The sequence below is a fragment of the Leptinotarsa decemlineata genome, unplaced genomic scaffold, assembly GCF_025532065.1.
Source record: "Leptinotarsa decemlineata unplaced genomic scaffold, Ldec_3_MD MMD2_P_RNA_scaffold_12, whole genome shotgun sequence".
NCBI lineage: Eukaryota > Metazoa > Arthropoda > Insecta > Coleoptera > Chrysomelidae > Leptinotarsa > Leptinotarsa decemlineata.
Genome location: NW_027412526.1, coordinates 410,661 through 434,369, shown reverse-complemented (window position 1 = coordinate 434,369; position 23,709 = coordinate 410,661). Strand labels below are relative to the sequence as shown.

At 35.8% G+C, this 23,709-nt stretch overlaps 1 non-coding gene across 1 annotated transcript; it reads right to left on the bottom strand.

Annotated features, from left to right (window-relative positions):
* Positions 1–23,346: 23,346 nt before the first annotated feature.
* On the bottom strand, positions 23,347–23,418 carry TRNAP-UGG (transfer RNA proline (anticodon UGG)). The gene has a single exon. It is a non-coding gene; the product is annotated as a tRNA-Pro (tRNA).
* Positions 23,419–23,709: the final 291 nt, after the last annotated feature.

The following is a 23,709-nucleotide window of genomic DNA, read 5'->3' as shown; positions in this document are numbered from 1 at the left end:
TCCGCTTTAGATGGCCCATGCACAAGGTCCAATTTTGGCACACTCTCTCTAACATATCGACCGGTATTTCATGTATGAATGCTTCAGTATTTGCTTCCAGAGCGTCAGTCGTTGCTGGTTTATCCCTGTAGACATGAGCCTTAACATGACCCCACAAGAAATAATCCAAAGGCGTTAAATCACAAGATCTAGACGGCCAATTGACGGGCCCCAAACGTGAGATGAACTGTTCACCGAAGGCGAATTGGGCCATTGTTTCGGCATGTGGCACCGTCTTGTTGAAACCACATGTCAGACATGTCCAATTCGTCCATTTTCGGCAACAAAAAGTTGTCAATCATCACACGGTAGCGCACGCCATTCACAGTAACGTTCCAACCATTGTCGTCTTTGAAGAAGTACGGCCCGATGATGCCACCGACCCATAATCAACACAAAACAGTGACTTCTTAGGAACGCATCGGTAGCTCTTGCAATGCTTTTGGCTGATCTTCCAGATGCGGCAATTTTGCTTGTTAACGTACCCATTCAACCAGAAATGAGCCTCGTTCTGAACACAATTTTTCGATAAAAATGTGGATCTTCCTCCAACTTTGCCAGCGTTCATTCACCAAATGTTAGATTGTGGGAGGTCGTGTGGCTTCAATTCTTGCACCAGCTGTATCTTATAAGGTTTTACACCTAAATCCTTTCGCAAAATTTTCCACGTAGTGGAGTAATAGAGGCCCAATTGCTGTGAACGGCGGCGAATCGACATTTCACGGTCATCACGAACACTGGCGGATACAGCCGCAATATTTTCTTCGGTCCTCACTCTACGTATGCGTGTTGGTGGTTTAATGTCCAATAATGTAAAGTGGGTTCGAAATTTAGTCACAAGCTTCCGAATAGCTCCCTCAGTAGGCCGACAAAACTGCCCATAATGAATTTTGATAATAAAATTCAATAATTTGCAAGCGTTGTTCATTCGTAAGTCGATTCATGGTTAAATTATTGACCAAACTGAACAAGTTTGACAATGACACAAGACGCGATTCACGAGTGATCTGTCAAAAAACAGTGTTGCCAAAAAGATACACAGTATTCAAAAAAATGATGATCGATCAGAGAAATTTGTGGACAATAAGGATAATATGACCAGAATTCCAAGTAGAATGAGAATTAAAAGAAGAATGGGGAAATGATCATAGATGTTAGGTTGTTTCAAAAGTTTTGACCGTTTCTATGAGGCTACTTCAAACTGTAAAATATCAGCGAATCGTCATTAATTTCAATCAGAATAAGCAGCATTTGAATCAGTCCACTTTTGCCAACGTAACACGAATCGAATAATTCGTTTGAAAAGATGGAAGTCGATTGACGAGATGTCACATACGAAAGCGATTTATGTTTGCAAAGGTATTAAGAGAAATGTATATTGAATTTGGTACAATAGAAAGCAACAGAAACAATCATATATATATCTACACGAAATGTTCAACACTCTCGAATACAACTATTTCCAAGAGCACTCCGATTCCCCTGTTATCCAGGAAGAGGTGACCGTAATGGTTATGACGGTTATCATGTAAATTATTGTTCTTTGGGCAATATGCTCGGCAGAAAATAACAAAAGCACGTAGAAAAAGTGTTCGCTGTTATCGGGTCAATTGATTCTAATTGGACGTCGCAGCAAGCCATGTGCAGGATGTCGTGGGAATCAGGTGGGTCACGTCAAAGTGAATTAGTGGAGGAATATAATAGAAGACAGCGCGAGCTGTCGGAGATGATTCGAAGAGCGTAGGGGAGACGAGGGACATAATTCCTAATATCTACAATCTGTATGTTATAAACGAATAACAACGAAAGCGATAGAAATATGAAAATACATATCTACAGATATACACGAGGGTAGTGATAGCTGCAAAACTGCCGCGGAAAACAGAGAATGCATTTTTTTTTCACATCAATCTGGAAGTTACAGTACTAATTTTTTGTTCAAACCATGATCCGCATATATTAAATGATTTCTCCTGTATATTATTTCCAGTTGTTGCCCACGAAATTCAATACAATTTTCAAACCCCTATTTTCCCCCTTGGAGGTGGAAATTCCTGATTCCCTTTCTTGATACTCATTTACGCTATACAAAGAACCTACCTGCATATTTTAAGATTCTAGGTTCAGTAGCTTCGGCTGTACGTTAATATAAGAGCGTCAGTCAATCAATAGGTACCCATTTACACAATATTGAATAGCACCAGCAGAAAAAAAAACTGAAAGGATTAGGATGAAATACATTGGTAATCCTACTAATCCTACTCCTACTAATATTACAAATGCGTGAAGTTTGCGGTAATGGATGAATGCAATGTATGTATTTTAGGTTTTTTATTTTTTCACGCCTGACCAGCTCAACGGATTCAAATGTAAGATGGTATATTGTTATTGTCGAAATTCTTTTTCGCTCCGTATCTTCGAAACGAATTTAGATTGCCGAATAGCTCTTTGAGAAGCACTGTCAGGCTGGCACAACAATCAACTTTTTAAGCAGATGCTACCGAAATTAGCTGTCCTCAACATTGCCATCCCACAAAAGGATACAATGGCACAATTGTCTCTTCAACCAACTCGATGTACGGGATTAAGAAACCGACATTTGATGTTTCCACAATACAACCAAAGAACTAATGATACCAATACGTTGATTTCTCAATACTCACGTATCCTTCACAACTAATAGCTAGCTTTCCGACTCGTCAAATGGTGATGATAAAATGAAATTGCATGCATATTAGATTTCAATAGTTTCGTAAATTGTGCAAAATATCAACCTGCGACCAAGATAATATGTATAATTTACTTTTTACAAAAGCGCACATTAGAGTGTTCCACATAAGAAGTTGCATAATAATAGCGAAGAAAGAGATGATTCAGCGGAATAACAGAGAAAGGAGACGACAAAACGGTGTAGTTGACATGGGAATCAGTTTGGTCTATTTCCGGGCGAAACAGATCTTAGTAGACCTTGGCATATTTATTCCTGTTTTGATAATTTTGCATGTTGAGTTCGAATACATTGTTTCACTGAATATTATTGTGCAACTGTGATTAAAATTACACAATTAAACTTCAGAGCGTTTTCATAAAGACTGGTGATAGGTATATGGCAATAATAATACAAATTTATATCCTTTCTACAATTATCAATTTCGTCGGGTACTGAGAAGTTGAAGAAAGCAGTGAACGATTCTCTATTTTCCAGGATACTGAAAGAACAAAAAACAATTTTCATGTTCAGAATCTTCCAACGGAAAAGGTACATTATAGAGACACACTTCGTAAACAAAACCTCATAAATTATTGATATCGTTCTTGACTCACAATGCCACTCAACAAGACGTTATATTTCAGATCGCATTACCATACAATTATTACATATTTCTTAATTTTTATCGAGTCCGACGACAATTAATCACTCGCATAATATGCATATTATGAGAATAACCCCCGGTAATGCAACTGGTTATTCATTTGTCAAATGTTGCTAGGTGTGGCTTTGATACACATTTCCATAATAAGAATGTCTCGTTCGAAATATACGAAGTGATACACTAGAATGTTACAGATTTCTGTGAAAATTTTGAACAGAAATATGATGAACTTTCCAGAGATTTTGGGATCAACTCGAACATCTTGACCTTCTGGACATTTCTTCATACAAATGATTCAATTGCAAAAATGGTTGTTACGCAATAGTCTGAATTAGGAAATTGGATTGAATTATACTCAATATACAACCACCTTAATGTCAACCACCTTCAAACATACTTAATATACAATCGAGACAATGAACTTTTTTCCGTGTATTTCTCTCCAAATAACATTTAAAAAAATTTGGACTGAGAATCTATTCAACCCCTACTCCAAAGTTGATCCTGAACTGGGGGTTACTTCTAGCCTGGGACTGGATGCCACTTCTTGTTGGGAGGGTGAAGAATGCTTCATTGAAAATTAGTCAAAGAATGGACAGACTGTTTAATTTTGAGCAACTTTTGTTATATACGGTTTTTTGTGGTTCATACGCAAGTAGAACCGTCAATTTTTCAAACAATAAACTCACGTTTTCAGAAAGTTTTTCGCGATAACCTAAAAAGTAAATGTTACACGAGAATGTAGCTTATGAAAACACCATAATGGTTTGAATTGAAGGGGTTATATTTTTAGGAGTGATTAATTTTGGTACTGAAGAGCCTTTGGACAAGTATCTTAAGGTGAAACATCGATGTATACCAGTGAGGATGACAGTGTTCCATGTAAGTGCAATGTGTTACCATTCATCTACAGTAGAACTCACGTTAATGATATCTGATTTTTATTCCACAACGAATTTTTGAAATACAAACTGAGTAGAGAAAAGTATCTTCTGTATAATTCAGTGTTCATATAGAAAGAATTTTTTTCTTTCGTATAATTCAACTTTTATATGAAAGTAGCTGTTTCAGGAGGACTTTCTTTCAGTTTGTGTCTGAAAGTTACTTTGCATGATCTACACATCCATGTATAGAGTTACTTATGTTCAAATTGATTACTTCCTTCCTTTCTTTGGAAGGTTCCCTCATCCTTTTTTTGTATCAAGATGGAGTAGTAGAAAGCCAATTTGAAATGTTGCCATACATACAAGATGTCACCAACCAATTCGGGAAAATTCTAACAAAGGAGATATTCAACACTGTCTTGAAATCAACGAAGAAATTATAGGAGTATCTGAGATCAGCCAAAGACAGCATAGACCCACTCAAATCTGCGGGACTTTACAGAATTCCATGTAACTGTTGTAAAGCTATATCGGTCAGACGAAAAGAAGCATTGGTACCCGCCTAGTCGAGCACAAGCGGAGTTACCGTTTGGGACAGACCAAGAAGTCTGCAGCTACTGAACATGCATTGTCTGACGGGGAATAAACAATCATGTTCAAAAATACTGAAAGTCTAGCAACGTTGAGTCATTATTCAACAAGAATGTATTTAGAAGCTGTAGAAATACACAACACATCAAGAGAACTTCAACAGAAAGGAAGAGATGCCATATCTACCAAAGATCTGGCACACAGCGTCAAAAAGCGCTTAAATGAAGCCATGTCACCCAAATCGCGCGGAAAGTATGCGCAAACCCGTCATTAGTGAAAGTGCGCGAAATGATAGCTTTAAAGATAGAAAGCGATTGACCAAAGAACTCATAGTAGGTTGTTTCTTATTCGTCAAATGACAAAATTCAAAGTTTCAAAATGTTTCAAAAACAATGCACTTTTCTGAGGATTCTAAATCTTCTGTTGAAATTCATATTATCAAAAAATCAATCAAGGATTTTCTCCATGTAGCTTTGATAAAAATATACAGTATTATAAGAAATTTTATTATTCGTATATTATTTAATTTATCATGCAATCAACACCAACTTTCTATATCTATGAAGATTCGTTGAAATAATCATTATTTTCATCATTTTCATCTTTTTTCTCAGGTCTGTCACTTCACTTGATATCCATGATCATGTATCATGCACAGCGCGGCTTACTAATCTATCCAATCCGTCTTTGCGAATAACTATTCGACATATTTCTGATAGCTACGACTGTTAAGCTATTACCCGATGTCACCTCATCACTACATGTCATCGTGTCGTCCGGCCCCCCGTACGGGTACTTGAGGCACCCATTTATCATCTGTTAATTTCTCTCGCTGCACGAGCTCGATAAGAATATGCTAATACCAGCAAGTTACACTGTTTACGCATCGAATAAATAACGTTCCACGATTGTATTCTGTTTATTTAGGGACATTTTATGATAAATATTCTCGGTAACACGATGTACTAGATGAGTATTATTCACAGGTGCTCTCACAGGGATGAAGAGGGATGTTTCGCTTGGAAATTGTGCGGAAGGAGAAATATACCTTTTGGGTAGTCTTTCCGCCTTATTTGTTTTCGAAAATTGAAAGATTCAGCATTCCTCGTCGTACCACGCAGTTTTTAAACATTCATTCTGATATTCCATTGCATCATCCATGAAAAGTTTGCCCCTGGATAGATTGTATAGTATTGAATTTAAATTGATAAAGACATTCCTCATTATTTTTTTCCTGAAGTCGCGCAGGTGGGCCAGTTCCCTTCATTATTGAAAGTGCATCAGGGGCCTTGTCCTCAAAGCTCTGATACATTCGAGAGGGAGCGCTAGTATCATCAACCAAGTGATCATTGGGTCTGAGAATCGTGTTCCCCAAGCAGACACAAAAAACCAGAAATGACGGCCTTCCGCATTTGTCTGCTCAAGATTTCTACATCGATACGCATGAACTTGAAATATGAGAGTACAAAAGACTCCAATTGGCATATTACCACTATCATTACTATTATTAAACTGGATCAGTCCGTGACGGGAACACCTGTGGAATATATATCATCAAATTAGTCAGCAATATAATTTTTGAGCTGCTTCTTCAACACTGTACGCAGTCAACGATTATAAATAATGACGAGACACATCGACGAAATCACTTCAAATCATACTCGACGCTTGTGCTGCTTTGGAATCATCAATTTAAACGTGTTGTAGTTGCAACGTACGTAGAAAGTGATTACTGGGTACAGATGGCAACCAAATAATTAGCTGAAATTGAACAATTCATCATTGCTGATTCGAATGTAATGCTTGAACTGGAACGGAGTGTATGTTGTACCGGGCGTTATGGATTAGAAGTACTGTTGACCTGCTGGACACAGAAGTTCACATATAGTGGTTTTAACTTCAACTCTAACAAGTCCATGAAGTTTATACCAAGACTATTCATTTCTTATTCAATCAGTTTTTGGTATAATTCCCCATGTTGGTTTATACGTCCTGAGTGAGGCATATTAATGTTGACTCAGGCAGTTTGGTATGCTAATACCTGTATTTGGATTAGGTAAATTATCAATAACAATCTTCGACCCTCTTCTACCTGCCGTCATGCTGTTTGCCATTCCTGATCTTCTTAGAATGGGATTCCATATTTGGTTGTGGTTTACAGCTGCTCCTTTTATGTTGAAATTATAGGTGTGTTTGTGGATCTCTATTGCCTCCCGTACCAGTCGGCTATGAGTCGGCAATGAGTTTTGTGATTTCAAAGAGGATCCTGTAGTTTCCTTCGCTGAGTGCGTGTTTCGCCACAGCCGACTTGTCCGTTTGGCCTAGTCTACAGTTTTTTTCATGCTCCATCAGTCTCGTTCCCATTGATCTTTTGGTGTTTCCGATGAATACCTTCCCACAAGTGCACGGTATCCGATACACCCCTGCTGCTGATAGTGAGTATCTCTTGTCTTTCTTGATTGGTTTCCAAATCTTTCCAATGCTGTGTCTCCCTAAGAGTTTTCTAATTCTGCCTGTGACCCTGTGATATATGGTAGGTACGCATGTGCAACCATCTGAGCGTCCTTCCCGTTTGGAACTGTAGAACTCTTCAGTTTCATGGCCTTGTTGATCTCAGGTGCACTTGTATCCATTCGAAATGAAGGTCAATTGAAGACGTTCCAGTTTTTCCTCGGGATGCTCTGGTTCACATATTCATAGAGCCCGTTTTGTTATTGTAGAGATGACTCCTCTCTTTCGACTAGGATAGTGGTTATTATTATTATTATCTAGGAATGCTATTCCTTGGTCCTGTTCAGTCCTCATGGTGACCTTAATGCTGGTGTGTTGAGCGTTCAAGTTGTCTAGGAAAGAGTTAAAAGCATCCCTTCTATGTTTCCAGATGATGAAAGTGTCATCTATGTGACGTAGCCACAAAATCGGTTTTGAAAAGCCTCAAAAAGCCTTAACAATTCTGTGAATTACTTCTATTATAGAAGCTCTATGTTTGGTCTTGTATGGTATTGCCTCCACTTGGGTAAATTTGAATATTCGGGTTTTCTGTGAGTTTCTGCTGAACAGGTACTAAGATAGTGACACATTTCTGACACAACTTCACTGTATATACATTTCACTCTCAGTTGTTGTTAAATTATCATAGTTCGCTGACCCACTCAATATTACTGAAAAACTATTTCAGAGACTGACGAAATGAAACTATAATTTCATTCCGGGATTATTCAGATATACCGTCCATTTTCGGCTGGCTAATAGTATCAAATCAGCTGGACGCGATACCATTGCTAACTGATCTGATTAACAAATTTGAATATAGACGAGATAGCGTATCGGTTTGTCCGAGCACATCATACATACAATAGAAAAAAAGGCGCGGTGGAGATTTGGGAGGAGGTATTATCATTAGTAGCATTAAAACGATTTAGGAGACAATGGAATTGAACTGTGTCGATTTTATCGTAAGAGCCACTGATTTTTCATGCTCGAATCTGGCGAAGAATGTCAATGCCTTTAACACATGTTTTAACAACTGATTGTCATCTGATGAATATTGTTTTAGATATAGAAATCTGTTGCCGTTCTTCAACACCTACTGTATTAGTTGAATGGAAGGATGATAATATACACCAACATGGAGATATAACAAACTTTTTGAAATGAAGACACTTCCAATATGTATTGAATACAATGTATATTCAACACAATTCATCCGATTATTGTGCTTAATTATGCCAAAAAGTGATTGCTCATCAAACATAAACATGACATGAACATAACATAAACATAACATAAACCTGACATAAACATAACATAAACATAATGAATATTACTGGAGTTTTTTCCCAACACCAAATCGTTATTTTCAACACCTCGACACGTGTTTCGATCACCAAGTGATCATCTTCAAAGAAGAAGATTAAAACTAGAAACTAACGCGAAGCTAACCCTATTTATGCTGTATAGCTATCCCATATAGGTAAACCACCCAGGTGTACCACCCATCCAACCTGAATTAATTCAACAATTTTTCCGTATCTATTATTTTACAATATATGTTAAACTGTTATAGCTGTATATAAAACAAATTTTCAGCTATATAAAAATTAATTTCACAATTTGCCTATCTAAATTTATGTGTCCTTATGTAGTAATCAGTAAACCCAACAATATTATTTTACAAGCTATTAATATTATTGTGTTAACTTATTTCATAACATAACAGAAACATAACATAAACATAACATAAACATAACATAAACATAACATAAACATAACATAAACATAACATAAACATAACATAAACATAACATAAACATAACATAAATATAACATAAACATAACATAAATATAACATAAACATAATACATAAAATAACAACATATAATGTACTGATAGAAATAATCGCCGACTTATTGGAATGTCCAAAATTGTTGAAAAACAACCCATTACCTTTAGATAATGTATATGTTACTATATACGTTAATTTATGTGTTATTTATATGTTGCTGACTATTTGTACCCAATATTTATCTGATTGCTTTTTGTAGTTATTACGAAAGAGAGAGAGAACAATGTGCTGTTTGGAATGAGACCATTATGACTGTTCATAGATTTTTTTCGACATTTATCGATTTCCAAACTTTCGAAAGCATCTGAAAGTCTGCTGTCGTGAAGCGGTCTCAACCATTTAAAAACTTTTTTCACTTATTCTGTGGCGATTTTCAGGTAGAACTCAGATTAGTTATCAATCCATTTCATTTGATTTTTTCTGTATTTGTAATCGTCTTGGATGACGAAGATATGTTGAAACGTAGCTTTGAAAAACATTGCGAAGAAAATCCATGCAACAGCTCCGATGTGACTCCATTCCCGTCTTTGAATCGAGGCTTGAGCAACAAGGAAGCAAATATCGACAGATGATTTTCACGATAACGTTCTTTTGTGTAAAAAGGGTGGAATACAAATGAGGATTCTGTAACGATTTCAGATCTATGTTACACGCTGGTCAAACTTATGCGACGCGAATCCGTGATTCTGCTCCACTAAATATGCACATATTCAGACGGCATTTTGCCGTTTACCTACGATTTTATTGAGATGGATACTGGCGATAATATCGGGTGAATAGAATGAGGGAGTTTGAAGTGTGCAAAATTATCCATTCAAATGTGCAAATAGAATTTCTATTGCAATCATTATTTTATTCGTATTGGACCCATCCATTTCTGAAGCTATCTTGTACAATTTCGTTTCTTAAAGCTTGTTCAGGCTCGATAATACAGTTTATCGCAGTCAATGTCGAAGTAGAACATGATTTTGATACACCAAAATCATTTTCAACATTACAAAAGGGAAAAACTTGAGATGAATTTCCAATTTCTGCTCAGTTTCATTGAGATGGAAACTGGTGATATATTCAGGTAAAGAATAGGGAAAAATATCCCAAAAGAATCTTTATAGATCGTAATATATAAATATTATTTCCAATAAACCTGATTGAACTATTTTTCCATCCAGTTTCAGTTTCCAGAATAGAAATCAGAAAAATAAACAATTTATAACTATTGGAATTCACGTATAGAGCAGTTATGAAAGAAGCCAACTTCTCAGTTGCTGAAAAATATCCTCAGCCGTCCTCATTTAAGTATAATCAAAAACTCAGATGAGATGTACAGTTTCGGACTACAATAGAAACGAATCTTTGTGTAGAGTTTCATTTCAATATTCAACTTCTCGACTGCTCTAGTACTTACTGTTGAATAAGTTACATAGTTGTCAAACCATAAAGTTTTTTTGGTACTCATTTTGTAAAATTAGTGGATGAGTGAATGAATTCAATTGAAAATTGACACAACCGATAATTGCGCGAAGCGTGCAATACTTTCTTTGTCGTTAATCAAAATGTCGACACTTAATCATCAAAAACATTTAATGCGTCGATAACTTCCTGGTTTCAGTTAACCTCTCTCTAACATTATTTATGCAGTCAATGATTTCACATTAATTAGTGGATGCTTTCTCGATTCGAGTCCTATGAAAATTTATACGATTCGATTTTGGAATACTAACTGTCATAAAATATGATTTTATGACTCCTAGAAAAAAAAGGTCACCTGGTCGATGTAGAATGTATTCCATTCACTTATTTGGTTAATCCATTGAATATTTAAACTTCTGAACTTTTTTTTCTGATTATGAAATGCGTGTGGCTTCAAGGTTGCCAATACCATCTGGTACCATGAGAATGAATATCATCATTCGACGATCGATCGATTTTATTCTATCAACAAGAACAGTAAAATATCTTCGTTCGCTTTTTATAGACCTTCTTTGGATATTTTCACCCTCAAAAATCTGAAAACTATGAAAATTGTCCTGGAGGTCTATAAAAAAGGTCATTTGTGTTGTATAAATCGTATCGACGTTAGGAAATACGTGACATTTTTCGAAATTCATGTATCTTAGGTATTTATTTTGTATTGTAGTTCCAAGTACTATTCGACTAATCTTAACTTCGGCTGGAAGAGCATTCGTTCTAATCTAAAGTATTCAAAACTCTTCTTCATTTCTGCATATTTCACATCGGAAATTTCCACTTATTAATAACAACTCACACGCACCTAATTTGCTGTGAATGTTGTGATTCAGTGTTTTACTTCACTTGTCATCTGTCATTGTCGTATTAGATGATTCGACAGAGAAGGAAAGTAGTGGAAGAGGACGATGAAGTTGGTAAGGAAATGGCAGCGACTCAAAATAATGAGTTGGTGTTAGAAATCAGAGCGAGAAAAGATGATATCGAGCAAAAGTAGTGGAAGGTCAATATCTACAGTCCCTCGTAACACATATTACCCTTCACACACTCATCCAATCAAGTATTAGTAACGCGTAGTAACGAAAACACTTCCCATCTACGTACATTACCGATCTTTGAGAACATCACCTGCACTCAGAGCGGTAAATCGAAGGTGTGTCATAATTTATGATCATTGGGCCAAATTATAATAGAAGTGTTAATTATCTGAAAGTTATTCCGATGCCTGTAACAATTCCGCAAATTACTCACATTTTTCTCGAATCACAATGGGAGATGTGCATGACGCAAACGATGATGCTTCGTAAGGACGAATAAAGATGTCACGCATTTGAAGATGTTCGCCAATAGTAGGCGGGAAAATGAAGATAGCGTAGTCGTTTTCACTCCAGAGGTCACATATACGCCAAAGTTAAGTTCATGCATTCACGATAGTTGAATAAAAAGGTATATTTTGTCTGCTGGTTTCAGTCACACTCACGGGAAATTGATGAAATAAAGAACACAAACAAAATAATTCCCATAACTGTCCATCCTAATATGATTTGCATAGCAATTCCACTACATTTCAGTTCATACTATTTTCCAATAATCAACTTTCTAGCAATATTGGCATCAATCACGCTATCGATGGAAACTCTCTGGAATTTGTAATCACTATTTTCAGTGACTGAAGTCTCTACATCCAGAATCCTTGCCCATCAGAAGTTTCAGTTTCCCAAATTGTGGGCCCAAAACCTCAACATGGTGGTATAAGTGCAACTTATACCACCAATTAAAGCTGTCACCAATTCTTCACGTCGATAGTAGAAGAGTTATATATGATCTGACAGTCAGACTAACAGTCTTAAGTTTATAAAGGGATGTGTTTATCACGATTTTGAACATGAATTCCCAGTCTGTTTTGTGTCTCTTTTGTCCTCCTTACGAACACACTTTGAAAGGGTGAGGGAGCTATGTATCGTAGAGTTTTTCGAGAGTTTTTTTCATATTTAGGTACCTATTCATATTTTTTCCATTGCTGTTCAAAGAACTTTGAATAAGAAAACCTTTCATGTTTATTTGAACAAATCTACATCAAAAATATATTATATGTGTTGAAATAAGCAGAAAAATAAATGATAACAATAATAACATCCGAAACCAACACTATAATTGTAATGAAAATAGAAATGAAGTGATTTATATAGGTACCCAAAAAAATTATTGGCGCAATAAATATTCGCAATGAATATATTGGAGTCCTTCCATTTATTGCCCTTAATACACTTACTTGCTGCATTGTTGCGAAATCATTCAAAATCCTCAATCTCGAGTCTTCCACATTTTCTATCTCTCTGCTAGTATAAATCCTATTTTTCAATGTCCCCATAGAAAATAGTCCAAAATAGTAAGATCTCCTGATCTTGCGGACCATCTTATTGTCCCATTATTTGTCTCGAAATAGAAAGACTTCAATTCGAACATTTATTGCACAATTAATTTTTTGTGTACATAAATTACTTACTCCATTTCGATTTATAGTGTTCGTTTCGGATGTTTTCATTGCTACCATTTTTTTTCTGCTCAGAACACATATAATATATTTTTGATTTTATTGAAATTCATTAAGAATATTTCGATTTTCTAATCGTTACAGACTTAACATGTGTTGAAAAGTCCCGAACCTTCGAGAAAAAACTCGTTTTTGTTCAAAATCAACTTTATCCATCAACGTGAATTATCGAGAGCTACAAAATCATTCCAGCGCCACTCTAACATTTCAATCCACTTTCGTGGAACGCTTTATTTTTTTCCCTCAAAAAAAGCCCTCACTTTCTGTTCTCTGTAGTCACTCCTACAAAGTCACCGACCAACTTCGAATGTACCTTCAACATATTCAGTCCTCCAGCAAAAACGTCCTCGTCAAACAGAACAGAGCTGTCAGGCGGATCTGACGAAATCTTCCGTACACGCTAAACCAACTTGGCACTCTGTAATTGAGTTCTATTTACCTCACATGAGAATACACTTCAGTTCGAGTCTCACATGATCTCAAATCTTCTCGAAGAACAACTTGGTCACGATTCGAACATAAATTAATTAATTTCGAATTAGAATAAATATTATGCCGTATAATTATAATTGGAAACATGACCTTCTCAAACTGTAGAGGATTTTTGACTGACAATAAATGTGGCCAGCATTCGGATAATTTCAATTAACAGGTTCGTTTGAGTTATAGCTTTTAATGTTGGTATTATTAGCCGAGGCGTGACAAAAATGTTATGTATGCTCGATACGATAAAAGATCCTATCAACGTTGTTCCCCTTCCTCAAGTTTCCGTAATCAGTTTCAGATGAGTGATTTAATGTGCGGTCCACCCACATACGAATAAAATATGAAGAAGTGCCTCAGCTGAGCGACCATTATCATTAAGATTAATTTGGATTGAAGAAGACGATGTTAATTATCGATTTCTACAAACACCAGTTTGATTTTGTTGGACATGGATTTTCCTATCAAGAAGGAACGGTGGAGGTGGAGGCACAAAAACTGCTACAGTCATCTTTGAGATCGTTGAAAACTTGAGATGTTAGATCAGACACGTGTGGAGACTTATAAGTTCGGTAGTCTTTGGTTTGAATATGGATCTTAAAACTGAAAAAAAAACTCAGCTTTCTGCCAAATCTTTGATTTCCACTAATTCAGAGAAAGTGAATTGTAGAGACCAGGAGAAATGTGAGTTCTGCTGTACTGAAAGATCTGATACGGAAGATTGAAAGCACATATTCTCAAGAATTTTTACAAATTATACAATCCTTAGGTAAAAAATCACCATTCAATTGTTCAGAGAAATTCAAGAAGAAGAAATTCACAATATTACATGGAACTGGATCTGGTGAAAAACCCATAGTTACAACAAATCCCTGTTGATATTTCAATCATAGATCAGCAGAATAATTTTATTACCAGTAGTGGTTCTTTCACTCCCTCACCTTGTTACTATCGCCATGGGCGTAACACTAATTACAATGTTTCAGGAATTACGTGTTGATTTTCACTTCCAATTTCATTTTTTTACCGTTTCTTCATTTTTAGAATAATTTTCAAAGTTTAAGTTTTAAGTTTAAGTTTGAATGATTCTAAATGATTTCAGAATCATTTTCAAAGTCTGAAAATTAACTGCAATTCTTCGGAAAAATAAGGGGCAGTACACAAATAGAATAATTGTTTTGAGTAGGATCATTCTGTTAAAGAGCTGATTGCTGTTCTTTATTTTTCCTGCTCTTGAAAACACCAGTTGGTTCTGGATTATTATCACTTCTCATACGTCATCTGCATAGTCGTTATCTTTCAAACATTGTGAATGTGTTGTGTTTGTTTTTTGCAGTTTTTACGTATTTTATTTTGTGTTTTTATATGTTGAGTGTGTTTGTTGTTTGCAGTTCATTTTATGATGAATGAATTTTGTTTGTTGTATGTATTGTACTGTGTGTTTTGTTTGTGTTTTTTGCGTTTTTTACGCGTTCATTTTTTTGTGTTTTTTATATGTCGAGTGTGTGTTTATTGTTTGCTGTGTATATTATGTTGTATATATTTTGTTTGTTGTATTTATTGTGCTGTGTGTTTTGTTTGTGTCTTTTGCGTTCTTAACGTGTTCATTTTTTTATGTTTTTTATATGTTGTGTGTTTGTTGTTTGCTGTGTATTTTATGTTGAATTTATTTTGTGTTTGTATTTTTTACGTGTTCAGTATTTTTTGTGTTTTTTATATATTGAGTATGTGTTTGTTGTGTATTTTGTGTTGTATGTGTTTTGTTTGTTGTACAAACATGTGTGTTGTATGTGTTTTTGCGCCTTTTATGTGTTGTCTGTATGTTTTGTTTGCTGTATGTTGTGTGATCTGTATCGTATGCATGTTCTGAGTGATGTGTTAAATGAAGTGTGCTACGTGTTGTATGTTTTGTGTGCTTGTTTCCATTTTTTTCTCCATTTCTTGTATCTCATGGGAGTTTTGTGTTGTGTGTTTGCATGTTATGTGTAGTGTGTTACATGTTATGTACAGTATATTGTATGTTGTGTGTATATTTGTGACTTAAAATTCATAGAAGTTGAAGCTTTGGGGTAGAATTCTACAAAATAATACCTGTGTGAGAAACAATACTTCTGGCTTCGCACTTATCCATGAATGAACATATAGAAAATCAGCAACTTTCACGAAAAGAAAGACTAAACACATCAATATAAGCTACTGACAAACATATTCAAATCATACACAGATTGATATGAAAAATATACATTTTATATGTAGTTTCTTTCTGGTTATGACAAATCTGAATCATTACAAGGACCACACAACTGTGATCTTATACATTGAAAATCCTTATAGGTTAGATCTAGAAAAAACTCCTAACAAATGATATATGAAATCAAAAAGTGAAATGCTGGCTATGAAGAAAATATCGAGGAAGCTCAATTGTCCATGGACATCGAGGAGTTCATTGTCAAATATCCTCTTGCATGAGAATTTCTGGAGTGTAAAAACACATCCGTATCTAACAACCGAATCGCGTTCAAATTAGGTTATTAGGTATGATGTAACAATGCTCGAGAACCGTATCAAAGTGAGTCAACAAAAACAATGGAACCTCTATAATTCCTTGCAGTTCTCTTATCGCATCTCATAAGTGTGACCTTGATCCGTTTCCTCCGCTTACTGTTTTTGCGATTGTGTAACTTCCTCGGAATATTCAGAGGAGGATGTGTTCTGGTCGTGGTACGAGTGAATTAGACAGTTATTCGTTTTTTGTAGATTCGACAGAAACAATTCAAGGCGATCTTTTTCGTGCAGTCTTCGAAATAATTGATGAATGAATGAAATTGATGTTGGGGGAAGTGAAGACAATAGATCTGTAGACTAGTAGAGGAATATGTTGAATCATACTGGTTGAGTTTTGGAATACAATGATTTATATTTTTTTCCGGGAGAAGATATGATATTTTTTCCAATATGCATTTTTTGCTATAATTCTGATATCGTAATGAACATCCTCTTCGTTTTTATGCTATTTGATTTCTCAATCCATGGAATATTTGGAATGGAGCAGGAAAAGTCGAAACCAAATATTATTTGTCGACTTCATCTATGGAGGACTTTATTACTTATGGTTTACATTGTAAAACAGGAAAAATTCAACTTTTTTTTTAATACTGTCATTAATTGAAGCACCAGATATCTGGTTATATTAATCCACATTCTTTCCTTTCTTCCTATATTGACATGTGTTGGAGTACATATTTCCATTTCATTGTGAGTATACTCATAAATCAGCCCGATACTTTCTCGACACCGGAATATCGCATCAAATAAGGCATAGAGAACTGAGTTCTAATATTTGCGATAAGCATCATTAAAGTGATGCCGCAAGCGACTATTTAGCGAAATATCTGTAATTCTACACCTATTACTAACTAAGATAATGACGGCATCTTTAGAAGGCGTTCTTATTCTTCATGTAATAATATAATGCCCGTACTCCGAAGGATACGCTTCATTTTGACGGTGAAGGTTTCGATTGGATAAAAATCGCGGAATTCTAAAAATTTGATGAGAAACTCTGATCTCAAGTGGTGATTTGGATTAAAGCGGAGCTCGAGCCAACAAAGCGTATTACTTCTCACTCATAGCAATAGATTGAGGATTCGTTCTTGGTGCATGAGAAATTTATCAGATACCGTCACTGACAATCATTTGATCCCATTTCACAGTTGATTTAGAGAAAAAAACATCACCAACTATATTCACTGTACACAGTGTTTTATTAGACAAATACTGGAACAGTTCTACATCAACAAAGCTATAATCCTGGCGGAATAATTGTTAACATTTTTGAAAAATGCACCAACAAATTTGTACTACGGATTTGTAGACTCTTCGGCTATTTTCTTGTTGGAAGGCAGTTGGTTTACTATACCAGTAATTTCTGGAATCATAAAGAAATCTGTTTACAGCATATTCCCAAATATAACGGGCCTTTCATTAAGGGCTTCCTATCTTTATGTGAGATATCAACGATTTTTTTTATTCGAAAGACCTAATGATGCCATTATGTGTGGAATAGAACATTTTTCAAATGACGCATTATCGTTCGTCAGCAAGAAGACGTGCAATCCTCTTATTTCCTTCATGGTCGAGCAGAACCCGTGCTTCTCCAATCTCCTTGACACCAATTTCAATAAAATATGGTAACTATTTGAGTTCGAATTGAAGGGGTTATATTTTTTTTTGAGTTATATTTGAGTTCCTTCTATAAAACTCCTCTGAGGAGTTCATGATGACTGATAAAAACAACTTCTCCGTTGCTTATCATACAGGCTATCGTATCGCTCCAGTGTGCACTGGGATCGTTGCGAGGGCGATAAAAGATTCCTCATGTTGCATCCCTTATCGTATCGCTCCAGTGGGAACGACACCTAACATCACAACCGACAGAAAAATCTTCAAGTACTTCACGTATGTGATATGAGGGTTTACCAAATGCGTTTTGATGCTCAATCTTGTTTTCTGAAGGGCGGATATAGATATACGGATATATCCACTCCCTTTCTTTTGGTGATTCAGCAATTGTAAAGCATGTATAGGCATACAGTATAGTGTTATAGAAATGGCTACTATAAGTTACAAGTAGTCATGCATGGTTCTCTTCCCGATATCTTCACGTTAAATGATGCCCTACAAGTATCCACATTACCTCCAATCATTTTTCTATTATCCATCAGCGATCGAGAAGACCAGAAAAACAATATTCTTCTTTGTCAACAACAGCACAGTAGTCTCTTCCTTTCATGAAGATGGATGTGCAAATATACGTTTGCAAAATAGTCTCATATACTAATGAGGATCTAGAGTATAGTTCTGCTTGGAATGAGTCATATAGTGTAATATGATGCTATAAAAATCCAAATATCCAGATTTGATTGTGGAAACGTATACTATTCTCTGACTCGATTAGTTTGTTGGATAACAAACTGGATACCAGTAGCCTTCGCCCTATCACTTCACTGGATTAGCGAAAGCAGCTTCTCGGAAACTTGAAACTATATTTTCATGTAGACAGTTATATACACTTTGGCAACTTTTAAAACCTCACAAAGTTCAAATTTGAGGTAGTTTGAAATCTTTTTGAGTTCTGGTTGATTCGCTCTAGAGTTCGTTTCGGCTCCGATTTTGGAGTCATTTTCAAGAAATTGATGTGACTTGACGCCGGGACCTCAATCAGCCTACCCCCCAGGTCACGTCACGAGTTCTCTATGACGTCCACCTATTCCTTAGATCGAACTGAGGTATCGAAGGGTGTTCGGTGGCATTTATACCGGCGGGTGCTACAGAAGTGGAAAGTGGAGGCAGGGCTTCGGCTGATTACCATCACTGGACGTCTTGGTGAGGAGTGGAATCGGGAAATTGGGGGTGTCCAGGTAGTTGGAAGTCTCTGACCGTCATCACGACGATTTCTATGGCCTCGCGAATTATCCAAGCTTGTAGTGTTTCCGCTGTGGCGATGGTCTTGGTGTTCGCAAAGTCTATATTGTGTCCTGTCTCTTGATGATGTTTGGACAGAGCTTAGGGTGGGTCTGGCTTTCGGAAAGCAATTTATGTTCGTATACTCTACTTGTCACACGTCTGTTGGTATGTCCTACATATGTTCTATGGCAGTCGGAACATGGAATTTCGTATATACCCTGGGATTCATTGACAATTTTGTCCTTGGGGGAATGGAGGAATGTGGACATTCATTTATTGGCGGTGAATTTCGTTTTTATGTCCTGTTTTTTGGGAATTCGGCAAATGTTGACAAATGTAGGGAAGAAAAGCTGTGTTATAGATTTCAGCCACACGCTTAGCAGAAAATCAATACATCAAAAGCGACTTTGATAGCCTTGAAAACTGAATGGACTCGTTTCTTTTCTGTACTCATACGGAAATTCAAATCAATTCAGCAAACGTACAGTGTCATTATTAACTCATTGATCTGGGTCTCACGAAGAATACAAACGCCTCGAAAATAGGTGAATCATGCAAAGTATTGTAAACAAACGGACTTTTTGCAACTTCGCGCTAGAATGAAGATGGAAAGTTCTGAATGACCTATGCATCGTCCTTGTCTTAATTGTTTTAATCAATGTGGATCATCTGGTGCCGCGAAACAATCGCATGTCGGAGGCCTATAACGTGCGGATAGTATCCTTCATCCTGTAACATTCATCTCAGCTGATGCGCTCCTTGAGATAAACGAATCAGAGTCGATATTATTGGAAAGGGGATTTTTTGAGTAATGGTATATTAATAATCTGATTATGATAATCGTTTGTTTCAATTTCTGAATTTACAAAACGACTAGACTCAATGTGTGCCTATGAAGCAGCGACTTGAAAATGATTCATAACTCAGTTGCTTGATGAAAGAGACTACAAAACACTACGTGATGTCCATGAGGAAATTATACTAACATCATACCGAAATTTCTGAAGAATAATTTTGAGCTCTCTTTCATCATAGTTTCAGATACACATGTTCATTGTAAAAAAATAAAGTTCACATCTGACCCCGCATTATTATGACACCAACTAATTTTTCAGGTGATATTCTAAAATCGCAGCTGGCTCAAATTGACCCGCATCCACCCTCAACAAGTCAAAGGTTATAAAACATCTTGCATCATACACATATATCATCAAGTCCAATGCTTTGCAACAAATCTTATGAAACCTCTTATGAAATTAGATGAAGAAATGAATGATAGCTAGAAAAAAACAAAGTTGTACCAAACATTTTCAGAAAGTTCCAAAAATTCTATATTTCTGAACTTTCAATGACATCAATAACTGTGAGAAAACGAGTATACTGGAAAGCAAATAATATTTATATTGAAAGAAAAATGAAATCGAATGAATAAATAAATTTCTTGTATTGATCTTTTTGGATCTACTGAAAACAGTTTTCCTCATCAGAATTAAAATGATGTCCCTTGACGCGTCTTTCGCTCACTGAGTTAGCATCATCAGGAGATTTACTATATGGGCTGAAAAGTCTTAGGCCCAACACATACATGGCGCTATTCTTATTGCAATCACCGCTTTATCAGTTAGTACTAACCTCCAAAAGAAAGAAAAAAGAATCGAACAAAAAATACAGAACAAGGATCAAACTACTCCAACAGATAAAACAACATAACGATGGACTGCATTCACATACGTAGGTCACCAACTAACAAACATCTTCAAACCCCTGAACATCAACATCACTTATAAGCCAAACACGAAAATAACACAAAAAAAAACTGTTTTTAAAAAGAAGAAGGTAAAACCCAAACAGAGTGTACAGCATACAATGCTCGGACTGCAACAAATTTGGCCAAACCAAGAAAAAAAAACTGATCCAAAAGAACGACGAGCACAAAAATGCATACATAAACCCAATAACATATAAATTAAACCTAGCAATACACGCCATACAAAACAAACATAACTTTCCCCCACCAGAAAACATAAAATTCATAAAACAAATGAATATAGGAAACCGTATGGACATCAGGGAATAGTCAAACATCCATAAATTCAAAAGTCATTAGTCACTTTTCCAAGAACAAATACAAATCAAAACACAACAAGACCTAACATTCAACATACTACATAATACACATTCCTAGAAACGGTGAACCTAGATGAAATCCAACACAAAGGATATTACCTAATGTAACCCAAATACAGGCAAATTCACCTGCAGTACCTTCACTGAGGCGTTCTAACCGCATAAAAGAACAAACAAGAAGATAAAATGTTCAGAATGAGTAGAGCCAAAAAGATGATAGCACAGCCAGCTATCGAAAGCGCTCGCATATAATAAATTGAAGTTATAAAGTTCAAATCATTTTTCTGACATATGTGAACATTAAAATACTGAAAATTAAGGAAAAATTAGTTGAATGATTCTAATATATGGTGTTCCATTGGAGAAAAACTACTTCACTTTAATTCTGGAGGCACTCTGTTATTTGCTTAAATATACCCGCGAAAAACATTGCAAGGTCCTGCTTTTATTTATGTAAAAGTCGTGAAACACCATGACGAAGATGAAAATGAAATATCACCTCATATTTCACTATAAATTTGCTGATGAAACAAATCACACCACAAAAAATAACCTCATCTTCATGGGCATCCGATGAAAGTGAGAAAATTGACCAGAGATTCCGGTTTGAGATCGCCTGTATGGTATCATCGTTGATTTTTTAGTCACGTTTTTCTCGCAATTAGTCAGTAAACGCTGGGCTCATAAATATTTTTTGACAATTTCATTGATTTCCAAGAACACCTGAGAGCATGAGTGATCTAAAAACCACCGATCGGGATCTGCGGTTAGCAAATCGATCCATTCAGTGAATTTATTCGTTTTCTCACGGATGTTGAACGCATGTTTCATAGACGATGTTTATTTATAGGAAATCAGTGGAAATCTTGCTAATGACGTCAGTGATTGGTGTTCATGTTTCTCATGAAAAATGCTGCAGTAATAATACAATAACAATCTAATAACCGGTGCAAACCAATACGAAAATATACTAGATGGGCTAAAATGTCTCGAGCGCAACACATAGATGTCGCTAGTCTTTTTGCATTCACTCTGAAAATAAGCTTGGTGAAAAATTTGTGGAATTTGGAATTAGGTGGAAGTTGAGAATTGATGATGTTTCTAATGAGATTCTCTAAGTTCTGGAGACTGAAATGAAATGAGGAGTTTATGTGGCGTAAAGTAAATCTATTGACAACAAAAACGTGCGTTTCACTAATCAAGTCAGTATCATCAGTGGATGATTAAAACAGATTCAGTTCTTCATTGTATATCGCTTGTTAGACATACTCAGCACCCGTGAGTATAAATGTTTTTATAAAACACTGTTTCTCGTACACTCTGAGTCACTCTGTGACTCAGAGTACAAACTGTGTGTGTACGAGAAGGGATTCTAGTATAAGTAGTTATGATGTGCACATGATGTAGGTCAGAGAAATTCAAATCATGATGGTCCATGATTTTTTATATTATATCAGATTTGTAACAGTTTTGAACTAATTACTATATTTCAAAATTGCCTCCGTGATTAATCTCTCAATCAAAGTTATATCACCTTCAATTAATTAAATCTATCTATAGTAATAAAAACAACTTTGGATAGGTCTGGGTAAATGTGAACAACCTTACTTTTATTTCTTATGTAACTGCAATAAATAATCCACCAGGATCTAATTCCATAATGGCATGTAACTGTTCAAACTGCTACAAATATCTCAAATTAATCACATCGAATCCGGGATACTACATTTTTTGTGGTTTTGCATAATAATCTTGACTAGACCTGCTGCTTCGTTTTATAAACGTTATTGAAAAAATATGTATATGCAAATTGCCGATATAAATATCGAATCACACTTTGGTGCGGTTGTAATTTTATATAAGTATTTAATTATGTTTATTCGCTGTAATTTGTAATCAAATTAACTTATATTACTCAACTGGCATTTTAATTGCCTCGCAATTAATTTTGTAGCACTGAATATGTAAAAAATGATAGTGTTTTTCAAGAAACATTATACAACTGAAAAAAAAAATGGGCTCAACCGGGATTTGAACCCGGGACCTCTCGCACCCAAAGCGAGAATCATACCCCTAGACCATTGAGCCGCTATATTTGATATTAGCTTTGAGAACACAGGAATCAGTAATCATCGTAAACGTGCTGATAACAAAAAAATGAGATTGGCAGGTCAGAATAAACAAATCATTACCCGTAATAATTACAGGTCGGGTCCTGTCGCAGAGGCTCCGACCCGTTCGAGAGAGCACGCCAGTATAATCAACATTATTATCACCATTATTATTATTACCAACGTGGGAGTGGGCCCTGTATTCGAAGATACGACTCATTTGGGAGGACGCACCAACATTATCAATCAGTAGCTACCTCAACACCGT